Source organism: Sorex fumeus, unplaced genomic scaffold (genome assembly GCF_029834395.1).
Source record: "Sorex fumeus unplaced genomic scaffold, SorFum_2.1 ptg000073l, whole genome shotgun sequence".
In the NCBI taxonomy this organism is placed as follows: Eukaryota; Metazoa; Chordata; class Mammalia; order Eulipotyphla; family Soricidae; genus Sorex; species Sorex fumeus.
The window spans coordinates 9,349,482-9,370,274 of NW_026606130.1; the positions used below are offsets into that span (position 1 = coordinate 9,349,482).

The window sequence follows — 20,793 nt, forward strand, 5'->3', positions numbered from 1 at the left end:
GAACCACACTACCACCACCAGTATCAATTACCTACAGATAGAGGATCTCATATAGAATGTAAGATCTTCCTTGGATCAAATCAGAATGCTTGCATTACTCAATATTTTTTTTTATTTTACTTCTTATTTTAGGGGCTTCCCAAGTTGTACTCAGGATGTTTGAGGCCCTACCAGCAATTCTGCGCTGCTCAGGCTATACAGTGTGCTAGGGATATTCGGGTCATCCCCACATGTTGGGGTACTTCAGGGCTGCAAACAACAATGCTCAGGGGACCATGCTGTTCTGGGAAACAAATTCCAGTTTAGACCATGCTAGGCATGCACCCTGACTCTATATTATCTCTTGACCACCGCACTTTTGTTTTTTACTTTGAGCATGTTTCTTGGTTTTTTTAAAGCTTTTTTTATTGTTCATTGTTGCTTGTTTTGGGGCCATCCTAGTGTTACTCGGGGCTTAGTCCTGGATCTGTGCTCAAGAACCATTCCTTGCAGTGCTTCAGGAACCATATGTGATGCTGAGAATCGAACCCAGTTAAGTCATATGAAAGGCAAGCACTCTATACCCCATCCTAAAGCTCAGTTTTATCACTGAAAAAATAGAGACAATTCATAGGGTTACTGTGAAGATTATATTATATTGCTCTCATAACGTACTTAAAAGAATATTTCACACATAGTACACATTTGGCAAAAGTTGTCTGTAGACTTAGTTGGACTTAAGATTTTGTCATATTCTGACCCTGATTGAACCAATTCCTTTCTATGTGACCTGCAACAAGCCACTTCCCTCTCTGATCTTCAGTGTCTTCATCTAGAAATAAAACTATATAGAGTTGCCATAATAGTTAAATAATTTAATTGGTATCAAGTAGTATCTATCACTTAACAAATGAGAGTTTTTACTTGTCTGTGCTAAATACCATGTTCGTGTTTGGTGTTATGTACATATGTATATGTCTTTATGTAAGGGAGAAACATATAAGTGTAAGGAAAAGCAAGGTTCCTGACAAAATGAATAAAAATTTCTATTTTGTGAACAAAATAACTATGGACTCTGTGCCAGATACATGACCTTTCTGGGCCTACGTTTTTCTTTTCGTAGTATCATATTTAAATGAGGACACTCAAATTATAGTTGTGTGGATTCCAGAAACAATTCGAGAGAAAGTCAAGGCAACTTGATCCCAAATGTGAGATATAAAGTCCATAAAATTGTCTTTAAGAGTACAGAGGAAAGGAGGGAGTGTGGTCCAGTGGAATGAGTACCAGGTTTGTACCAGACAGATGTAATTTTAAACTCCAGTTCTTCCACTTGCTTTTGGATCACCTTGAACCACTACATTCTCCCTAGCTTTACTGGGGCTCAAAATCCCTGCATTATAAGTCTATGTGGGGGGTATAGTGCCTCCAGCAGGCCAATCTGTACCTGTGAGGAGAGTGCATCAGCAGACTGATGGCACCTTCAGACTTCCAGATACCCCAAAATTGCCACTGTGCCTTTGGCCAGACCCCAAACATTTGGGGCAAAGTTGAACAAGAAAGTAAACAGCCAAAAGTTAGGGATGTGGGAGACACACCCTCAAAGCACCTCCAGCTCAGCTATATAATTGGAGGCAAGGCCTCTCTGTTTCCTGATCAAACTGCTTAATTGCCTTGATCCCAGAGACTCAGAAACAAATCTCGAAACCCAACGGCTTTTGGCAGAACTGCGTACAGTCCCTGCAGTAGGTTACAGGCGCCGGGCCACCCCAGGTGGGAATAGGTTTTGTGTCCTTGGCCTGCTCCCCCTGGAGGTCCAATGGCGGCCATCCTCCAGAGGCCACTGGACAATCAGATTTGGGCCTGCAGTGACGAGACACGCAGTGCCTTATGGGATGGGGATGGAGCTGGTCCTTTTCTCTCTGTCACAACGAGACCCCAAGTTGCCACCCACAAACGGCCTCTCTGGCTCCTGAACAAGCTGCTTAACGGCCATGATCCCAGAGACTCGGAAACAAATCTTGAAACCCAGTGGCTTTTGGCAGAAAGCCCCTGGACCCTGCAGTAGGTTACAGGTGCCAGGCCACCCCAGTTGGGAAAGAGTGCTGTCCCTCTCCCTGTTCCCCTTTGGCAGCTTGGTGGCTGCCATCCGGCAAAGGCCATTGGACAGTCAGGTTTGGGCCCACAGTGACAAGACACGCAGGGCCTCACGGGATGGGGGTAGAGCCAGCCATTTCCTCCCTGTCCCAATAAGACCCCGAATCACCACGCACAAACAGCCTCTCTGGCTCCTGATCAAGCTACAAAACGGCCATAATCTCAGAGACTCAGAAACAAATCTTGAAACCCAGCGGCTTTTGGCAGAAATGTGTTGGGTCCCTGCAGTAAGTTGCTGGCGCCAGACCACCCCAGATGGGAATAGGTTTCGTGACTTGGTCTGTTTCCCTGGCAGCCTGTGGCTGCCATCCTCCAGAGGTCACTGGACAGTCAGGCTTGGGCCAGGAGTGATGAGTCACATGGGGCCTCATGGGATGGGGGTGAAGCCGGCCCTTCCTCCCCCGACCCAATAAGACCCTAAGTTGCCACCCATGAATGGCCTTTCTGACTCCTGATCAAGCTGCTTAACGGCCATGATCCCAGAGACTCAGAAACATATCTCGAAACCCAGTGGCTTTTGGCAGAAATGAGTCTGGACCACGCAGTAGGTTACTGTTGCCAGGCCACCCCAGGGGGGAAAGGGTGCTGTCCCTCCCCTCTGGTGGCCCGGTGGCTGCCATCCTCCAGAGGCCACTGGACAGTCAGATTTGGGCCCACAGTGATGAGACACATGGGGCCTCTAGGAATGGGGGTGGAGCTGGCCCTTTCCTCCCCGTCACAATAAGACTCTGAGTCACCACCCACAAATGGCCTCTCTGTCTCCTGATCAAGCCATTTAATGGCCATGATCCCAGAGACTCAGAAACAAATCTCGAAACCCAGTGGCTTTTGGCAGAAATGAGTCTGGACCACACAGTAGGTTACTATTGCTGGGCCACCCCAAGGGGGGAAAGGTGCTGTCCCTCCGCCTGCTCTGCTTTGGCAGCTCTGTGGCCGCCATCTTCCAGAGACCATTGGACAGTCAGGTTTGGGCCCTCAGTGATGAGACACGCAGGACCTCACGGGATGGGGATGGAGCCGGCCCTTTCCTCTCCATTCCAACGTGACTCCGAGTGGCCACCCACGGAAGGACTCTCTGGCTCCTGATCAAGCTGCTAAACAGCCATGATCCCAGAGACTCAGGAACAAATCTAGGAACCCAGCAGATCTTGGCAGAAATCCCCTCCAGATTTAATTGTTAAAATTTCGGAATTTCAAAATTGACATATGTTATTCATTTTGGCACAGCCATGGCTCCAGAGGCAAAAGGACTTAGTCTAGAGCCCGACAGCTTGCGGCAGAAAAGTGAATGGACCAAGCATTAAACTAAGGTGCCATGACTCCTCAGGAGGGAAAGGGTTGAAATACCAAATAATAATGGTGGGTCAGGTATCAAAATGTTGAATATAATCTCCCTTCCACCTCCCTCGCCCCCTGCAGCAAGGTGGCCGCTGCCTCAAAGCTTATGGGAAAGCCAGATATGAACTAGCGGTGATGGGGCAACTGCAGTCTCATGGAAAGGGGAATGGTACCGGCTCATCCCTCACGCCCTACTGAGGTCACGAGTTGCCCCCCACAAGCGGCTTTCTGGCACGGCCATGGCTCCAGAGGCAAAATGACTTAGTCCAGAGCCCAGCAGCTTGCGGCAGAAACGTGAATGGACCATGCATTCTCAACTAAGGCACCATGCTTCCTTGGGAGGGAAAGGGTGTTGCTCCCTTCAGCCTTCCCCCCACCCCAGCAGCAAGGTGGCCACCGCCTCAGAACTTATAGGAAAGCCAAGTATGAGCTGGTGGTGACAGGGCAACTGCAGTCTCATGGGAAGGGGGGTGGTACTGGCTTGTCCTTCATGCCCTACCGAGGTCACGAGTTGCCCCCTATCAGTGGCTCTCTGGCACCAGACGCACAGAAACCAATCTCTTAATGATCTGGCTCTTTGCAGAAATCCAAAATCATTATATGACATTATATGATTCTCAAAACCAGTATAGAAAACAAAGTATTTCACAATGACTTTTCAGCAATTCTGATTGTTGGGGGGGGGGAATTCTAAACAATAATGGTGCATCTTTGGTTGAAATAATGCATGTAATCAATGTAGGGAAGAGTTAAGTAGAAACCATCTGCCTCAAAGAGATTGGGGGGGGGGGGTGGGAGGGGGTATATTGGGGTTCTTGGTGGTGAAAAATGAGTACTGGTGAAGGGAAAGGTGTTTGATCATTGTATGACCGAGACTTAAACCTGAAAGCTTTGTAACTTTTCCCATAGTGATTCAATAAATAAATATAAGAAGAAAAAATTGACATATGTTATTCATAAACAGCAATAGAAAACAAATTGTCTACTGTTGCCTTTTTGGCATATCCGAGTGTTCGGGTAAAATACCAAATAATAATGGTGGGTCAGGTGTCAAAATGTTGAATATAATCTAAGTAGAGAGAGAGTAATGTGGAGGTCATCTGCCCCACAAGTAGGGGGAAGGTGTGGGATGGGGGTATACTGGTGTTTTGGGTGGTGGAGAATGGGCACTAGTTAACGTACAGATGTTTCATTGTAGAATGAAATGTACAATGTAGAAGTATTTCAAGACTTAAACCTGAAAGCTTTGTAGCTGCTCTCAGTGATTCAATAAATAAAATTATAAAAAATGAAAAAAGTATTGTGGATTTCATTCCCAATTCAATCAGCCTAATCAGTGGCTGAATAAATATCAGTACTCCTACATTAAAAGAGATTATGTGGTGAGAAATAATCAAGCTCAAATATTTGAAAGTATCTAATATGTAGTGGGTACTTTCCTTCTTGCATAAGAACAATCCCTAGAGATATAGGAAATTGAACCAGAAGGTATTGGTAGGTAGAAAGATATTGAAGGACTGGGAATAGTTGGGCAGAACAGCACAGAATAACTTTTGGTAAATGCCTTTGTGGGGAGGGCTGTAAGCCAGAATCCTCCAGGACAAACCTACTCCCTAAGGTCCTTGAAGAAGCCATCCCTTTGCCAGCCCCTGTCTGGGATTATCATCAGGACCTAGAAGGAGGAAAGGAATGAAAATGAAATATATATTTATAACAATAATAATTATTATTCTTTCACCAATTTTCTCTTCCTCCAATGGAATCTGGCAAGGACTACAGAGCAGGAGAACTGCTAAAGTTGAGAGTAATGGTGCCCACAGGACAAATAAAGAAGTAACTTCAAACCAGCAGATGCTGCTGAAAACCCCAGCACAGGAAATATCTGCAGAATGAATTGAGAAATAATGGGGGTTTGGGTTTTCAGGATTCATAAGCAAGTTCATGAGCACAGAAGAGAGATGGTGGTGAGAAACAAGACAGGGCAAGAGGAGTGGGTTAATGGCAAATACCAAGTACTTCTCGCCAAGTATCGAGGCAGATCTGGCATTTGTGGGGTGCTATGGGGTAAAAGTGATATGAACAGGCGAGGCTAAGTTGGGGTGGATCCCAGAGTGTTCCTAGGCACTCTTGCCCCCTCAGAGTGAGATGACTGTTGGATATAGGCATGCATATATGGCTATAGATAAAAGTGCCTGGACTGGAAAGACCAACTGATAACAATGGTGATGATTATTATGCCCAATATCAGAAGGGCCTTCCTGAGACTCATGCCTTGAGTTTCCCCTCACTGTTACCCATATATGTTAGAATCAAGTGAGATCATGCCAATGGCTTAGGAGGGTATGAATGAATAAGCAAATCATTCCTGCAGGCTCCTGGGAGATTCCAAGTGATGAGCACAAAGATTTAGCAGTTCAGCCTCTCTGGGGGGCCAGAATTTTCCCTTCAGTAAAGTGGTGGAGGGATTTAGAAAACAATGGAAAGTTGGTATTGCTATTGAAATGGTAGAGCAGAGGTGGATGAGCAGGGGAAGTGAAACATTGGACTGTCAGAGATGAGGTTGGATATGGGTGAGGAAAAAGATACCCTTTCCCAGGCAGAAGGGAGGTATTGTATAAGCTGACAAATTCCAGAGTCCAAGAGACTCTGCATCACCTTTTTCTATAATCCTATATATGGACCTGTGAGTTCATGATGCATTGAGGCCACCCAGGATACAGATCTTTCAAAAATTCCAAATGACCTTGAAAGGTATTGTTTACAGGTTCTAAACAAAGAAAGAATTGGGAATAATGTCAGTTGGCTGCATTTAGAGGTTAGTGATGCTCAGAAAGTCCATTGTGAGTCTACCATGGAAACCAAGACCCTTTGCCACATTATTGGAATAAAATCTCAGACATAGGCAATGTGAAGACATGCTCAAAAGAGAGAGGGAAGAATAGTGAAGGCTGATTGAAACTAAGACTGCCCCAAAGTGTTCCTGGAGGAATATCTTGAGAGAAGTCTTACTGAGCCAGAGGAAATTCTTCTTTCTTAGGAAATGAGCACCCAATTTTTAAAGATGATTAAAGCTCAGGCTGACAATCCTTGTTTTGGGGAATGGTATTGAAAGCAAGTTTTCATTAAATAAATCGTGAAAGAGGTGGGAAAGGGAGGCTATATTTTAAGAAGTTTTCCAGTTCAGCAGCCTTGCTTTATGTATTCAACTCTTGTGTAACTTCAAGTGATTCCCTCCACATTTTTAGACATCAGTACTCCCTTCTATAATGGGATTGGGTACTATTTGGTCTCTAAGGGCCCTTCTGGATGTGACATTTCCCATACCTAATTATGAATGCCTTGAAGTACAGGGAAGGAAAGACTCACAGAGCACAGATCCCTGTCACTTCCCATTAACTTGTCCAGACCTGAATTCAATCTGTTTCTCTTAGTAGCTATGGCCATCTCATCTGATTAAAGCAGACATTAGAGGCCAGGCTACTCTGAGGGTAAGCCCAGAAGGAGTAAGGAAATGAAAAAGCACTGGCAGTCTCCTCTGAAGGGGAGAATTTCCCAGAGAAAGCAAGGAGCCCAAAGTCCCTTCCCACTCAGAGAGAGATGTTTCCTCTTAAGCGAAGATTACTGAAGCTTTGTAGCGATGTTTATCTTTTAAATCTGTTTTGTTGAAGATTGTCTGGCTCTTTGAGGTCCCTTTTAATTCTATATGAACTTTTTGAAGACTGGCTATTCCATTTTTATAAAAGTTATTAAATTTGTCAGAGTGTTGAATCTGGAGATTCCTTTGAGCAGTATTGACATATATTTGTACACACAGAAATATTTTTAATGATTTTGTTCCTCCATTACTTTTGACAATATTTTGTGCTTTTCAACATCTCTCTGATTAAATTATTTCCAGGTAGATATTTTGTATACGATTTTCAATGGAATTGTTTTGTTAATTTCTTTTTCAGACATCTTATTGCTAGTATAAATGTGACTGACTTCTTCCATGTTGAAAGTGTACCTATAACTTTTCAGAGTCAGCTCTGGTAGCTTTTTTGTGATTTCTTAGAGAATGCCAAATACAAATATCATGGCACCTGTGAATAGAATTGTTTTCATTTTTCTCTTTAGTGTGAGTAGCATTTTTTCTTGTATAATTTATTTGGCTAGAACTTCTATCAGAATGTGAACTAGGAGTGATAAAACTGGATATTCTCTCCTGCTTTCACTTACTTGGCCAGTGGTGTGACATCTTTGAAGATACCATTAGCTTCAATGTCATGGAGAGTTTTACCAACTTTCTCTTCAATGTACCTTATAGATTCCAGTCTGATGTTGAGGTCTTTAATCCATTTTGATCTTACATTCATACATGGTGTTAGGCAGAGATCTAGTCCCATTTTTTTGCATGCAGCTAACCAGTTTTGCCAGCACAATTTGATAAAGAGGCTTTCTTTGCTCTACTTTGCATTTCTTGCTCTCTTATCAAAAATTAGATGATCATACGTTTGGGGGGAGATGTCAGTATATTCAACCCTGTTCCATTGGTCTGCAGCTAGCCTTTGTTCCAGTACCATGCTGTTTAAAGCATTACTGATTTGTAGTAGAGTTTGAAGTTAAGGAGATTGATTCCTCCCATTTTCTTTTTCCAAAGAATTGCTTTAGCTATTCGTGGGGGCTTATTGTTCCATACGAATTTCAGGAGTGTTTGCTCCATTTCTTTGATGAATGTCATGGGTATCCATATAGGGATTGAATTGAATTGGAACAATGCTTTGGTAAATATGGCCATTTTGACAATATTATTTCTCCTAATGCATGAACAGGGGATATATTTCCATTTTTTCATGTCCTATTTTATTTCCTGAAGTAGCAAAGGTTCTACACCTCAAAAGAAACAGTGACCAAAATACAAAGACAGTCTGTAGAATGGGAAAGGATATTCGCCCAATACCCATCCGACAAGAGGTTAATATCAAGGATATACAAAGTACTGGTTGAACTCCACAAGAAGAAAACATCCAACCCATTCAAAACATGGGGCAACGAAATGAAAAGAAACTTTCTCAAAGAAGAAATCCAAATGGCAATAAGGCACATGAGAAAATGCTCTGCATCTTTAATCATCAGGGAGATGCAGATCAAAATCACAATGAGATATCGTCTCACACCACAGAGATGGGCCCACATCCAAAACAACAAAAGCAACCGGTGTTGGTGCAGATGTGGCGAGAAAGGGACCCTCTTTCACTGCTGGTGGGACTGCCGATTGGTTCAGACCTTTTGGAAAACAGTATAGACGATTCACAAAAAATTAGAAATTGAGCTCCCATTTGACCCAGCAATACCACTCTTGGGAATATATCCCAGAGAGGCAAAAAAGTACAGTCAAAATGACATCTGCACTTTTATGTTCATTGCTGCATTGTTCACAATAGCCAAAATCTGGAAAAAACCCGAGTGGCCGAAAACAGATGACTGGTTAAAGAAACTTTGTTTCATCTACACATAGGAATACTATGTAGCTGTTAAAAAAGAGGAAGTCATGAAATTTACATACAAGTGGTACTACATGGAAAGTATCATGCTAAGTGAAATGATCAGAAAGAATGTGACAGATATAGAAAAATTGCATTCATCTGGGGCATATAAAGTAACAAAATAGTAGACCAACAGCCAAGAATGGCAGAGATAAGTACCAGGAGGTTCACTCCATGGCTTGGAGGCCAGCTGCACAGACTAGGGGAAAAGGTAGCTCAAATAGAGAAGGGAGCGCCAAATAAAGGGTGTTGGGAGGATCCTCCCAAGATGGGAGATGATTGCTGAAAGTAGACTATAGACCAAACATGATTACCACCCTATGCCTCTTTCGAAAACCACAGTACTCAAAAGGAGAGAGAGAACAAAAGGGAATGCCCTGCCACAGAGGCAGGGTGGGATGGGGGGGATGGGGGGGATGGGGCTGGGAGGGATACTGGGATCATTGGTGGTGGAGAATGGGCATTGATGGAGGGATGGGTACTCAAACATTGTATAATTGAAATCCAAGCAAAAAATTTTATAACTCTACAACTGTATCTCATGATGTTTCACTAATAAAAAATAAAAAAATAAAACTGGACATTCTTGTTTTGTAACTAATATTAGGGGAGAACCTTTAAGTATGTCACCATTGATTATGATATTAGCTGTGGGCTTGTTATATACAGCTTTAATTTACTGAAAATTCCTTTCTTTTTATAGTTTTCACAATGTTTTTGTTATAAACGTTGTTGGGTTTGGTCAAATTTGTTTCTATATACAGTGAAATTATTTTTATTTCATTTTATTAATATGGTATATTGCATAAATTTTTTATTTAGAAATTTCCAATTTTCTGAGATAAATGTCTCTCTTGGCCATAGTATTCAGTTTTGCAGAGTTATAAGGACCATATAAAATAATTCTGGAGGTATTCCTTTCTCAAGTTAGAGAAGAATTTTATAGACATGTCGGTGTAAAATCTTTCAATGTTTGGTGGAATTCACTAGTGAAACGCCATAGCCTTGTCCATTTCTTCCTTAGACGATAGTTGTGTGTGCATTTTCAATTACTGCATTATTAAAATGAATATTCTAGATATAGAATGACTGTATTTATTTGTGGGATAGAAAAAGCAATATGAAACTAATATTCAAGGACATGGAAAATGGTCCAGAAGGACTGATAAATGGTTGGTCAATAGAGTAGAGGATGGAGGATAGTTAAGATAGAGGAGGGTCCATTATGACAATACTTGTTGGAAATGATCACTGTGGACAAGAACTGAGAGTTGAAAGCATGTAAATGGATACACATGACAACCTGTCAGCATCTATATCACAAACAATAATGCCTAAGATGAGAGAGAGAAAGAGAAAGAAAGAGAGAAGCGAGGTGCCTGCCATAGAGACAGATTGGAGTTGTGGGTGGCCTTAATGAGTGAAAGGAAATGGGGACACTAGTGCTGGGAAATTACACTGGTGGATAGATAAGTGTTGGAACATTGTATGACTAAAACGTTATCATGAACAATTTTGTAATGCTCTATCTCACGATGATTCAATACAAATAAATTAATTTAAATGACTGTCCTACTAAAAGCACTATCCAGATTCAAATAAATCCCTATCAAATTCCGTTGGAATTTTTTAATGGCATTGAACATATATTAAAATTTTCATGGCACCACAAATTCATTCAGTAGCCAAAGAAATCCTGACGGAGCAATACCACTTCTGGGAATATAGCCTGAAGTTTCAAAAAAGCACAGTATAAATGACATCTACACCTGTATGTTCACTGAAGCACTGTTCACAATAGGCAGAATCTGGAAACAACCCAAGTGCCTGAGAATAGACAACTGGTTAAAGAAACTTTGGTAAATATACACAATGGAATACTATATAGTTGTTAGAAAAGATGAAGTCATGAAATTTTCCTATAAGTGGATGGACATGAAAAGTTTCATACTAAGTGAAGTGAGTCAAAAAGAGAGGGATAAACAGAATAGGTGCACTCCTTTGTAGAATATAAAAATAATATAGTGTGAGACTAACATCCATGGACTGTGGGGACAAGGACCAGGAAGATTGGTCCATGGTTAGAAGCCTGCTTCATGAGCTAGGGGAGAAGGTAGCTGGGATGGAAATGGTATCACTAAGTCAATGATGATTTGAGGGACCGCTTGGGATGGGATATGTGTGCGGAATGTAGATTAAGAACCAAACATGATAGCCATTCAGTATCTGTATCGCAAGTCATAATGCTCAAAATTAGAGAGAGTAAGAAGGAAATTGTCTGCCATTTCCAGAGGCAAGGGGTGGGGGTGGGGTGCTTTGGCAGGAGATTGGTGATGGAAACTGTACACTGGTGGAGGAATGGGTGTTTTATCATTGTATGACTGAAACACAATCTTGAAAACTTTGTAACAGTATCTCATGGTGATTCAAAAATAAAAAATAAAAAGTAAACCCTGAGGTTTATCCTCAGGATAAAAGTGGAAAACTTTTCTCTAAAAATTTTTTTGGATCATTTTAAAGGATTATTCATAACAAGCAATACAAAATAAATTATATAGGTCCTGCTTTGGGGAGAGCATTTCGGGGTCTGTGTGGGAACATTTGAAATATGGTAGTGTGAAGGTGTAATGGTGGTGGGATTGGTGTTGGAATAATAAATGTAATAAATTATTGTAACACGATGTTCTCGAGGGTGGCACTAAAGAGTTTCGGTGAAATGGTATCACCCTGCCTAACCCCCCTCTTGACATTGATGATTACTTCTTTGTAGAATGGTGAGATCCTGGTAGTGAATCCGTAATACAACTCACAGAGGATCCTGATGAATGGAGTTTGAATGGCCTGATTGGCTAGAGCTTCAATGACCACTTCCATCTCAACAGAATCAAAGGCCTTCTTTAAATCAATGAATGTTAGACAGAGCGGCATCTTGAACTCCCGAGAAACCTCAATGAGTTTGGTTATCGTGTGGATATGGTCGATGGTGCTGAATCCTTTGCAGAACCCGGCTTGGTCGCATGGTTGTCCTTCATCTAGTGTTCTGTCAATCCTATTCAAGATGACTCGAGTGAACAACTTGTAGATGACAGAAAATAAGCAGATCAGGCGATAGTTGCCAATGTCATGGTTGTCTCCCTTCTTGTACAGTAGTACAGTCCTGCTGGTTTTCCATTGGGATGGAAACTTGCATTCAGACAGGTATCGTGTGAAGAGCCGAGCTAGCGTATTGATGAGTACTGATGGCAGGTTCTTCAGGTGTTCAGGTCTGACCTTGTCTGGGCCCGGTGCTGTTCATTTCTTTACCAATTAAATGGCGTGTCGGATATCGGAAGGGAGAACATTGGGAACGACATATCCATCCTGTGGAATTTGGTATGTGGGCAGGTGGACATGGCTATTGAAGAGATCTGAGTAGAAGTCATGGATAATCTTCTCCATTGCCCTTCTGGAAGATGTGATAGATCCATCAGGACATCAGAGGGCAGTCATCTTGGTCTTATAGTTGGCAAAGGACAGGTGGGCATTACGAATACTTTTTCTGCCTTCTGCCGCATCTACCAGCACTTCTGCTCTTCTCTCTTTGAGGTCTTCCTTCATTGCATCTTTGCACTGCTTTGCGAGATCGGACATTCGCTTGCAGTTGCCTGAGGCATGCGCCAAACCATGTTGGTGAAAAAGCTCAAGAGTTATTGAAGCCAGGCATTTGTTTGTGGCTATCTCTCTCTTGGCACTCCTCGCACAATCATGGAGATGCTGAACCAGTCGATTGTATTCCTCGTCAATGTTGTCAACAATGGCATCTTCACATGTTGCCGCAATAGTGCCAAAGAGCTCCCAGTTGGTGGTTGTTCTGGGAGTTCTCTTCTTACACTTTGCAGCCCTTTCTTCCCTCTCTGTGAAGTAGAATTTTGGATGAAGGAGACAGTGGTCTGATCCCGTTTGGAATTTTGGGACAACAGCAACATCGGTCAGGCAAAACAGTCGATTGAATATGATGTGGTCTATTTCATTGTGGAATTGTCCACCTGGAGACTCCCATGTCCAACGTTTAGATTCGGCCTTCTGGAACTGTGAGTTACCGTGGATGGTCTTGGTCAACATGATGAACTCAGACAGTCTCTCACCCTGTTTGTACCATTCTAGGTGATGGGTCCCGATGTGGAGTTCTTCAGCTTATCTTCTCAGTCCTATCTTGGCATTAAAATCACTGACAATGATCTTGTAGAAGGTATGGTCTTCTTTATAGAACTTCTCCAGCTCCACGTAGAACTTCTCAATTTCTCCATCACAATTGGATGTTGGTGCTTAGACAACAAAGATAGAAACTGCCGGAACTAAGCCACATATATTCAAATGTAAACGTCCGATTCGTGTTGTTAGGGATTCGAATGAATCAATTCTCATTGCCAAGTTCGTGGTGACAAGGACACCGACGCCTCCAATGCCTCGTTTGTCGCATGTTCCAAGGAACAATTCTTCTCCAGTGTCACAAACGGCGTGATGAGATTGGTGCCTTCTTGTCTCGGTCAGTCCAATGATGTTGTACTTGATCTTTCGTGCTTGTACCATCAGGTCCTCGATGGATGCATCTGATGCTAGCGTACGTGCACTGAAAGTACAGAAGATCATTTTTGTCTTCCTTCGTGAAGATAGATGGTCGGCAACTACACCACCTCCGCTTTGCTGATGACATTGTTTTAATAACACCAAACATTAGCCAAGCGGCACAAATGCTGGCTGACTTTGACCGTGATTGTGGAAAGGTCAGACTACAACTGAATCTTACGAAGACAATGTTTATGTTGCTGATGCTCCATTCGCTCTCAATGAAACGACCATCTCCAAATGCAACAGTTATGTGTACCTAGGTCGAGAAGTCAACATGACAAATGACCTGGCACTGGAGCTGCGCAGGAGGAAGAGAGTGGCTTGGAACGCCTTCAAGAGCATCAAAGAAATAGTACGAGGACGAAGAACTCTGGTTCCTGGCACATCTCTTTGATTTCACTGTTCTTCTGTATTAACATATGCCTTAGATATCTGGGCCCTATGCAAACAGGATGAGAATGCTATTTGGGTCTCCCAAAGAGTTATCGAAAGAGCTATGCTTGGAGTATCACATTTCACTCAAATGAGAGTTTCACGTTTCACTCAAATCCGGAGTTCTGACCTCCATCGATGATCAAGAATAAGGGACGCTGTCTCATTTGCCAAGGCGTCAAAAATCAGATGGGCTGTTCACGTAATGAGATTTAGAGATGACCGCTGGATTAGAGCCAGTACTGACTGGATTCCAGGGGATGTCAAAAGACTGCGTGGTCGCCCACCTACCGGATCGTCAGACTTCTTCATCAAGATCATGAACGATCAGTTTGAGGCTCTTCATGTTCCTAGAATGAACAGACGCCATTGGGCTACACTAGCATGCGACAGGGACAAATGGAGGCATTACTGGCGCCTGCTCAAGCAAATTGACGATTAACGGGAAGTCAAGTGTTCAAGTGAATAAATTATTGTGAACAACTTTATAAAAATAAAATTTAATTTAAATGTAATCCCATCAGCGGCCAAGACTCAGAGACTATAAAATCCAGATCCCGGACGAGAACAGTGCAGTCTCTGCCCCCGCGCCTGGGTGTTCCTTCCCGGAGTCCCTTGGAGGGGAGCGGGTTGAGCTTTCCTCCCCGCCCCGACCAGGGCTACGGCAGCCGAAGACCTCCAGGACCAGCCACCACCATGCTGAGACCACTCTCCGCACACATGAAGGTACTGGCAGAGGGACAAAGCCACGCGGGTTCCGGGGCCGAGACCTCCAAGCCTACTCGATTTGGAGTCGAGCATATTCCACCCAGATCCTCCAAATTCCAGTAGGCGGGGGTCACACCCACCACCTGGCCCCCTGGCGCCGTGTAATCCCATCAGCGGCCAAGACTCAGAGACTATAAAATCCAGATCCCGGACAAGAACAGTGCAGTCTCTGCCCCCGCGCCTGGGTGTTCCTTCCCGGAGTCCCTTGGAGGGGAGCGGGTTGAGCTTTCCTCCCCGCCCCGACCAGGGCTACGGCAGCCGAAGACCTCCAGGACCAGCCACCACCATGCTGAGACCACTCTCCGCACACATGAAGGTACTGGCAGAGGGACAAAGCCACGCGGGTTCCGGGGCCGAGACCTCCAAGCCTACTCGATTTGGAGTCGAGCATCTTCCACCCAGATCCTCCACATTCCAGTAGGCGGGGGTCACACCCACCACCTGGCCCCCTGGCACCGTGTAATCCCATCAGCGGCCAAGACTCAGAGACTATAAAATCCAGATCCCGGAACCGCGCGGCCGCATTCGCGGCCGTGCAACATCTTATTATCTCATTCCTACTTTGGACAAACTTGCAGGCTATCGAATGTAGCCTGCCCACAGGGCAGAGTCTGGCAAACTCCCCGTGGCCTACCAAATATGCCAAATACCAGTAACAATGATGGGTCTCATTCTCCTAAAGAGCCGTGAATATAATCTCAGGGCTAGGATGAAAGAGACGTTACTGGGGCCTGCTCGAGGCAATCGACGATTAACAGGATGATGAAATGAAATGAAATGAAATGAAATGTTGAAATTATTTCTTTTCTTGATTTTCCAATTTTAGTATATGTGCTGCCGAAGCGAGCACAAAAAGCGACACGGCCTCCCCGTCGGGGAATCGAACCCCGGTCTCCCGCGTGACAGGCGGGGATACTCACCACTATACTAACGAGGACGGGCCCTTGATTTTAAACTATGCTATAAAACTACCAAAATAAAAAATGAGGCAGTTAAAATGCAGTCAAGGGGATATGGTACTGCCAACAGGTCAATCTGTACCTATGAGATGAGTACATCAGCAGCCTGATGGTGCCTTCAGACTTCCAGATACCCCAAAATTGCTGATGTTCCTTTGGCCAGACCCCAAAAACTTGGGGCAAAGTTTACCAAGAAAGTAAACGGCCAAAAGTTGGGTATGTGGGAGACACACCCACAAACCACCTCTGGCTCAGCTATATAATTGAAGGCATGGATTCTCTGGTTCCCAGGGGAGAAAGGGTGTTGTCCCTCCACCTGCTCCCCCTTGGTGGCTCGGTGGCCGCCATCTTCCAGAGGCCAAGTTACAGTCAGGTTTGGGCCTGCAGTGATGAGACACATGGGGCCTCACAGGATGGGGGTGGAGCCGGAGACCCCTGAGTCGCCACCCATAAATGGCCTCTCTGACTCCTGATCAAGCTGCTTAACGGCCATGATCCCAAAGACTCAGAAACAAATCACAGAACCCAGCGGCTTTTGGCAGAAACACTTCCAGTTCCTGCAGTAGGTTACTGACACCAAGCCACCCCAGGCGGAAATAGGTTTCGTGCCTTGGCCTGTTCCCCATGGAGGCTCGGTGGCCGCCATCCTCCAGAGGCCATTGGACAGTCAGGTTTTGGCCTATTGTGATGAGACATGCAGGGCCTCACAGAATAGGGATGGAGCTGGCCCTTTCCTCCCCGCCCCAATGAGATCCTGAGTTGCCACCCACAAATGGTCTCTCTGGCTTCTGATCAAGCAGCTTAACGGGCATGATCCAAGAGACTCAGGAACAAATTTCGGAACCCAGCCGATTTTGGCAGAAATCCCTCCAGATTTAATTGTTAAAATTTTGGAATTCCAAAATTGTGTGGCCACTATTGCAGCAGAGCGACATCAAATGTTATTCATAATCAACAATAGAAAACAGGGGCTGGAGAGATAGCACAGCGAGTAGGGCGTTTGCCTGGCAAGCAGCCGATCTGGGTTCGATTCCCAGCATCTCATATGGTCCCCTGAGCACCGCCAGGAGTAACTCCTTAGTGCAGAGCCAGGAGTAACTCCTGTGCATTGCCAGGTGTGACCAAAAAAAGCAAAAAAAAAAAAAAAAAAAGAAAACAAATTGTTTACGGTTGCCTTTTCAGCAGATCTGAGTGTTAGGGTAAAATCCCAAATAATATTGGTGGGTCTGGTGTCAAAATATTGAATGTAATCAAAGAAGAGTGAGAGAGTAATGTGGAAATCATCTGCCCCACAGGTGGGGGGATGGGTGGGATGGGGAGTATACTGGGGCTTTTGGTGGTGGAAAATGGGTACTGGTGAAGGGACAGGTGTTTCATTTTATGACCTAGAATTAAATCTGAAAGCTTTGTAACTGCTCTCATGGTGATTCAATAAATAAAATTATAAAAAAGGGGGAAATTAAGGTGGAGTTCATGCCCAGTTCAATCAGCCTAATCAATGGCTGAATAAATAGCAATATCCTACATAAAAATGCAGTTAAAGCACATTCCCAGACCAATGGAATAATACTGAGAGCCCAAAAACAAACCCTGAGATATGCAGGCAGTTATTTGAAACAAAGGGGTTAAGAACACAAAACAAAAGAATGCAAGCCTCTTCAATGAACAGTGCTTTAAAAAAAACTATCATAAATGGGGAAAGGAAGGGGGTATGGTGCTGCCAGCAGGTCAATCTGTACCTGTGAAACGAGTGCATCAGCAGCCTGATGGCGCCTTCAAGACTTCCAGATACCCCAAAATTGCTGCTGTGCCTTTGGCCAGATCCCAAACACTTGGGGCAAAGTTTACCAAGAAAGTAAATGGCCAAAAGTTAGGTATGTGGGAAACACATCTACAAACCACCTCCAGCTCAGCTATATAATTGGAGGCATGGCCTCTCTGGTTACTGATTGAACTGCTTAATGGCCATGATCCCAGAGACTCAGAAACAAATCTCAAAACCCAGCAGCTTTTGGCAGAAATGAGTCCGGTCCCTGGAGTAGGTTACCGGTGCTGGGCCAACCCAGGTGGGAATAGGCTTCGTGCCTTGGCCTATTCCCCCTGGCAGCCTGGTGGCCGCCATCCTCCAGAGGCCACTGGACAGTCAAGTTTGGGCCCCCATTGACGAGACACGTGGGGCCTCACAGGATGGGGTTGGAGCCGGTCCTGTCCTCCCCACCCCAATGAGACCCCAAGTCATCACCCATGAACGGCCTCTCTGACTCCTGATCAATCTGCTTAACAGCCATGGTCCCAAAGACTCAGAAACAAATCTCAAAACCCAGTGGCTTTTGGCAGAAATGCGTCTGCACCCCACAGTACATTATTGTCACCAGGGCACCCCAAGGGGGGAATGGTGTTGTCCCTCCACCTGCTATCCATTGGTAGCTCAGTGGCCGTCAACCTCCAGAAGCCATTGGACAGTCAGGCTTGGGCCCGCAGTGATGAAACTTGTTGGGCCTCACAGGATGGGGGTGGAGCCAGTCCTGTCCTCCCTGTCCCAACGAGACCCCAAGTCTTCGCCCACGAACGGCCTCTCTGGCTCCTGATCAAGCTGCTTAATGACCATGATCCCAGAACTCAGAAACAAATCTAGAAACCCAGCGCCTTATGGCAGAAATTCGTCCAGACCATGCAGTAGGTTACTGTCACTGGGCCAACCCAAGGGGAAAGGGTGTTGTCCCTCCACCTGCTTCTACCTGGCAGCTCGGTGGCCGTCATCCTCCAGAGGACATTGGACAGTCAGGTTTGGGCCCGCAGTAATGAGACATTTTGGGTCTCATGGGATGGGGTGGAGCCAGTCCTGTCCTCCCCACCCCAATGAGACCCCAAGTTATTGCCCACGAATGGCCTCTCTGGCTCCTGATCAAGCTATTTAATGACCAATATCACTGAGACTCAGAAACAAATATTGAAACCCAGTGGCTTATGGCAGAAATGCGTCTGGACCACGCAGTAAGTTACTGTTGCCGGGCCATCCCAAGGGGGAAAGGGTGTTGTCCCTCCACCTGCTTCCACCTGGTGGCTCAGTGGCCATCATCCTCCAGAGGCTATTGGACAGTTAGGTTTGGGCCCACAGTGAGGAGATATTTTGGGCCTAGCGGGATGGGGTGGAGCCGGTCCTGTCCTCCCCACCCCAATGAATGAGACCCCAAGTCATTGCCCACAAATGGCCTCTCTGGCTCCTGATCAAGCTGCTTAACAGCCATGATCCCAGAGACTCAGAAACAAATCTTGAAACCCAGTGGCTTTTAGCAGAAATGCGTCTGGACCATGCAGTAGGTTACTGTCACTGGGCCACGCCAGACGGGAAAGGGTGTTGTCCCTCCGCCTGCTTCCCCCTGGTTGCTCGGTGGCCATCATCCTCCAAAGGCCATGGGAAAGTCAGTTTTGGGCCCGCAGTGACGAGACATTTTGGGCCTCAAGGGATGGGGGTGGAGCCGGTCCTGTCCCCCCACACACACACAACGAGACCCTAAGTCATCACCCATGAATGGCCTTTCTGGCTCCTGATCAAGCTGCTTAATGGCCATGCTCCCAGAGACTCAGGAGCAAATCTTGGAACCCAGCAGGTTTTGGCAGAAATCCCTGCAGATTTAAGTGTTAAAATTTTGGAATTTCAAAATCTTTCAGCCACTACTGCAGCCACACGACATCATATGTTATTCATAACCAGCAATAGAAAACAAATTGTCTACTGTTGCCTTTTTAGCAGATCTGAGTGTTGGGGTAAAATCTCAAATAATAATGGTTGGCCTGGTGTCAAAATATTGAATGTGATCAAAGTAGAGAGAATAATGTGGAAATCATCTGCCCCACAGGTAGGGGGAGGGTGTGGGATGGGGTTGTTGGGGGTGGAGAATGAGCACTGGTGAAGGTATGGGTGTTTCATTGTATGGCCGAGACTTAGACCGAAAGCTTTGTAACTGCTCTCATGGTGATTCAATAAATAAAATTATAAAAAATGAAAATAAAAATAAGTTGGAATTCATGCACAATTCAATCAGCTAATCAGTGACTGAATAAATAGCAGTACTCCTACATAAAAAAAAGAAAAAATGGGGAGAGGAAATGAGTAGACACTTCTCTGAGGAGACAGGCGAATGGCCAGTAAAGTAAAGTAAGTAAAGGCCCTCCCGTTGATCATCGATTTACTCGAGTGGGCCCAGTAACGTCTCCATTGGAGACTTTGTTGTTACTGTGTCTGGCATATCGAATACGTCATGGGGAGCTTGCCAGGCTCTGCCGTGCGGGCGAGATACTCTCGGTAGCTTGCCGGGCTCTCCGAGAGGGGCGGAGGAATCGAACTTGGGTCGGCCATGTTGGCTGCGTGCAAGGCAAACGCTCTACCGCTGTGCTCTTGCTCCAGCCCATGAAAAAATGCTCAACATCATTTATCATCAAAGCATTCCAAATCAAGACGACAATGAGATGCAATCTCATGCCAGTGCCAGTGAGAATGGAAAGTATCAATAATAGTAGTAATAATCTATCTTTTCAGGAACATGGTGTAAAAGGTACTTTTAACCAGTGCTGGTGGAAATGTTGTCTGGTACAACCCCTGAGGAAAACTGTATAGAGAGTTCTTAGTAAACATATAATTGAACTACCATATGAACCAGCAATTTCACTTCAGGCATCTAACCTCAGGACATGAAAACACTTCCTCTAAAGGATGTAAGTACGCTATTATTCATTGCTGCACTCAGTCAAATAGTTAAGATATGGAATCAATCTAGGTTTCCAATGGCAGATGAATAGATTATGAAGATGTGGCATATATACACATGAATGAAATACTATGCAGCTTCAAGGAATGATGAAATCATGCAATTTACTGCAACCTGGTTGGAACTGGAAGATATATTGAGTGAAATAAGTCAGAAAACAGAATCAAAAAATGATCCAACTTATCTGTGGTATATAGAATATTGGATGAGGAAATGTATTGTAGTGAAAGGGGAATCCTAGATCACTTTTTACCCAAG

At 44.6% G+C, this 20,793-nt stretch overlaps 1 non-coding gene across 1 annotated transcript; it reads right to left on the minus strand.

Moving 5' to 3' along the window:
* Window positions 1–15,672: 15,672 nt before the first annotated feature.
* On the minus strand, window positions 15,673–15,744 carry TRNAD-GUC (transfer RNA aspartic acid (anticodon GUC)). Its single transcript has one exon. It is a non-coding gene; the product is annotated as a tRNA-Asp (tRNA).
* Window positions 15,745–20,793: the final 5,049 nt, after the last annotated feature.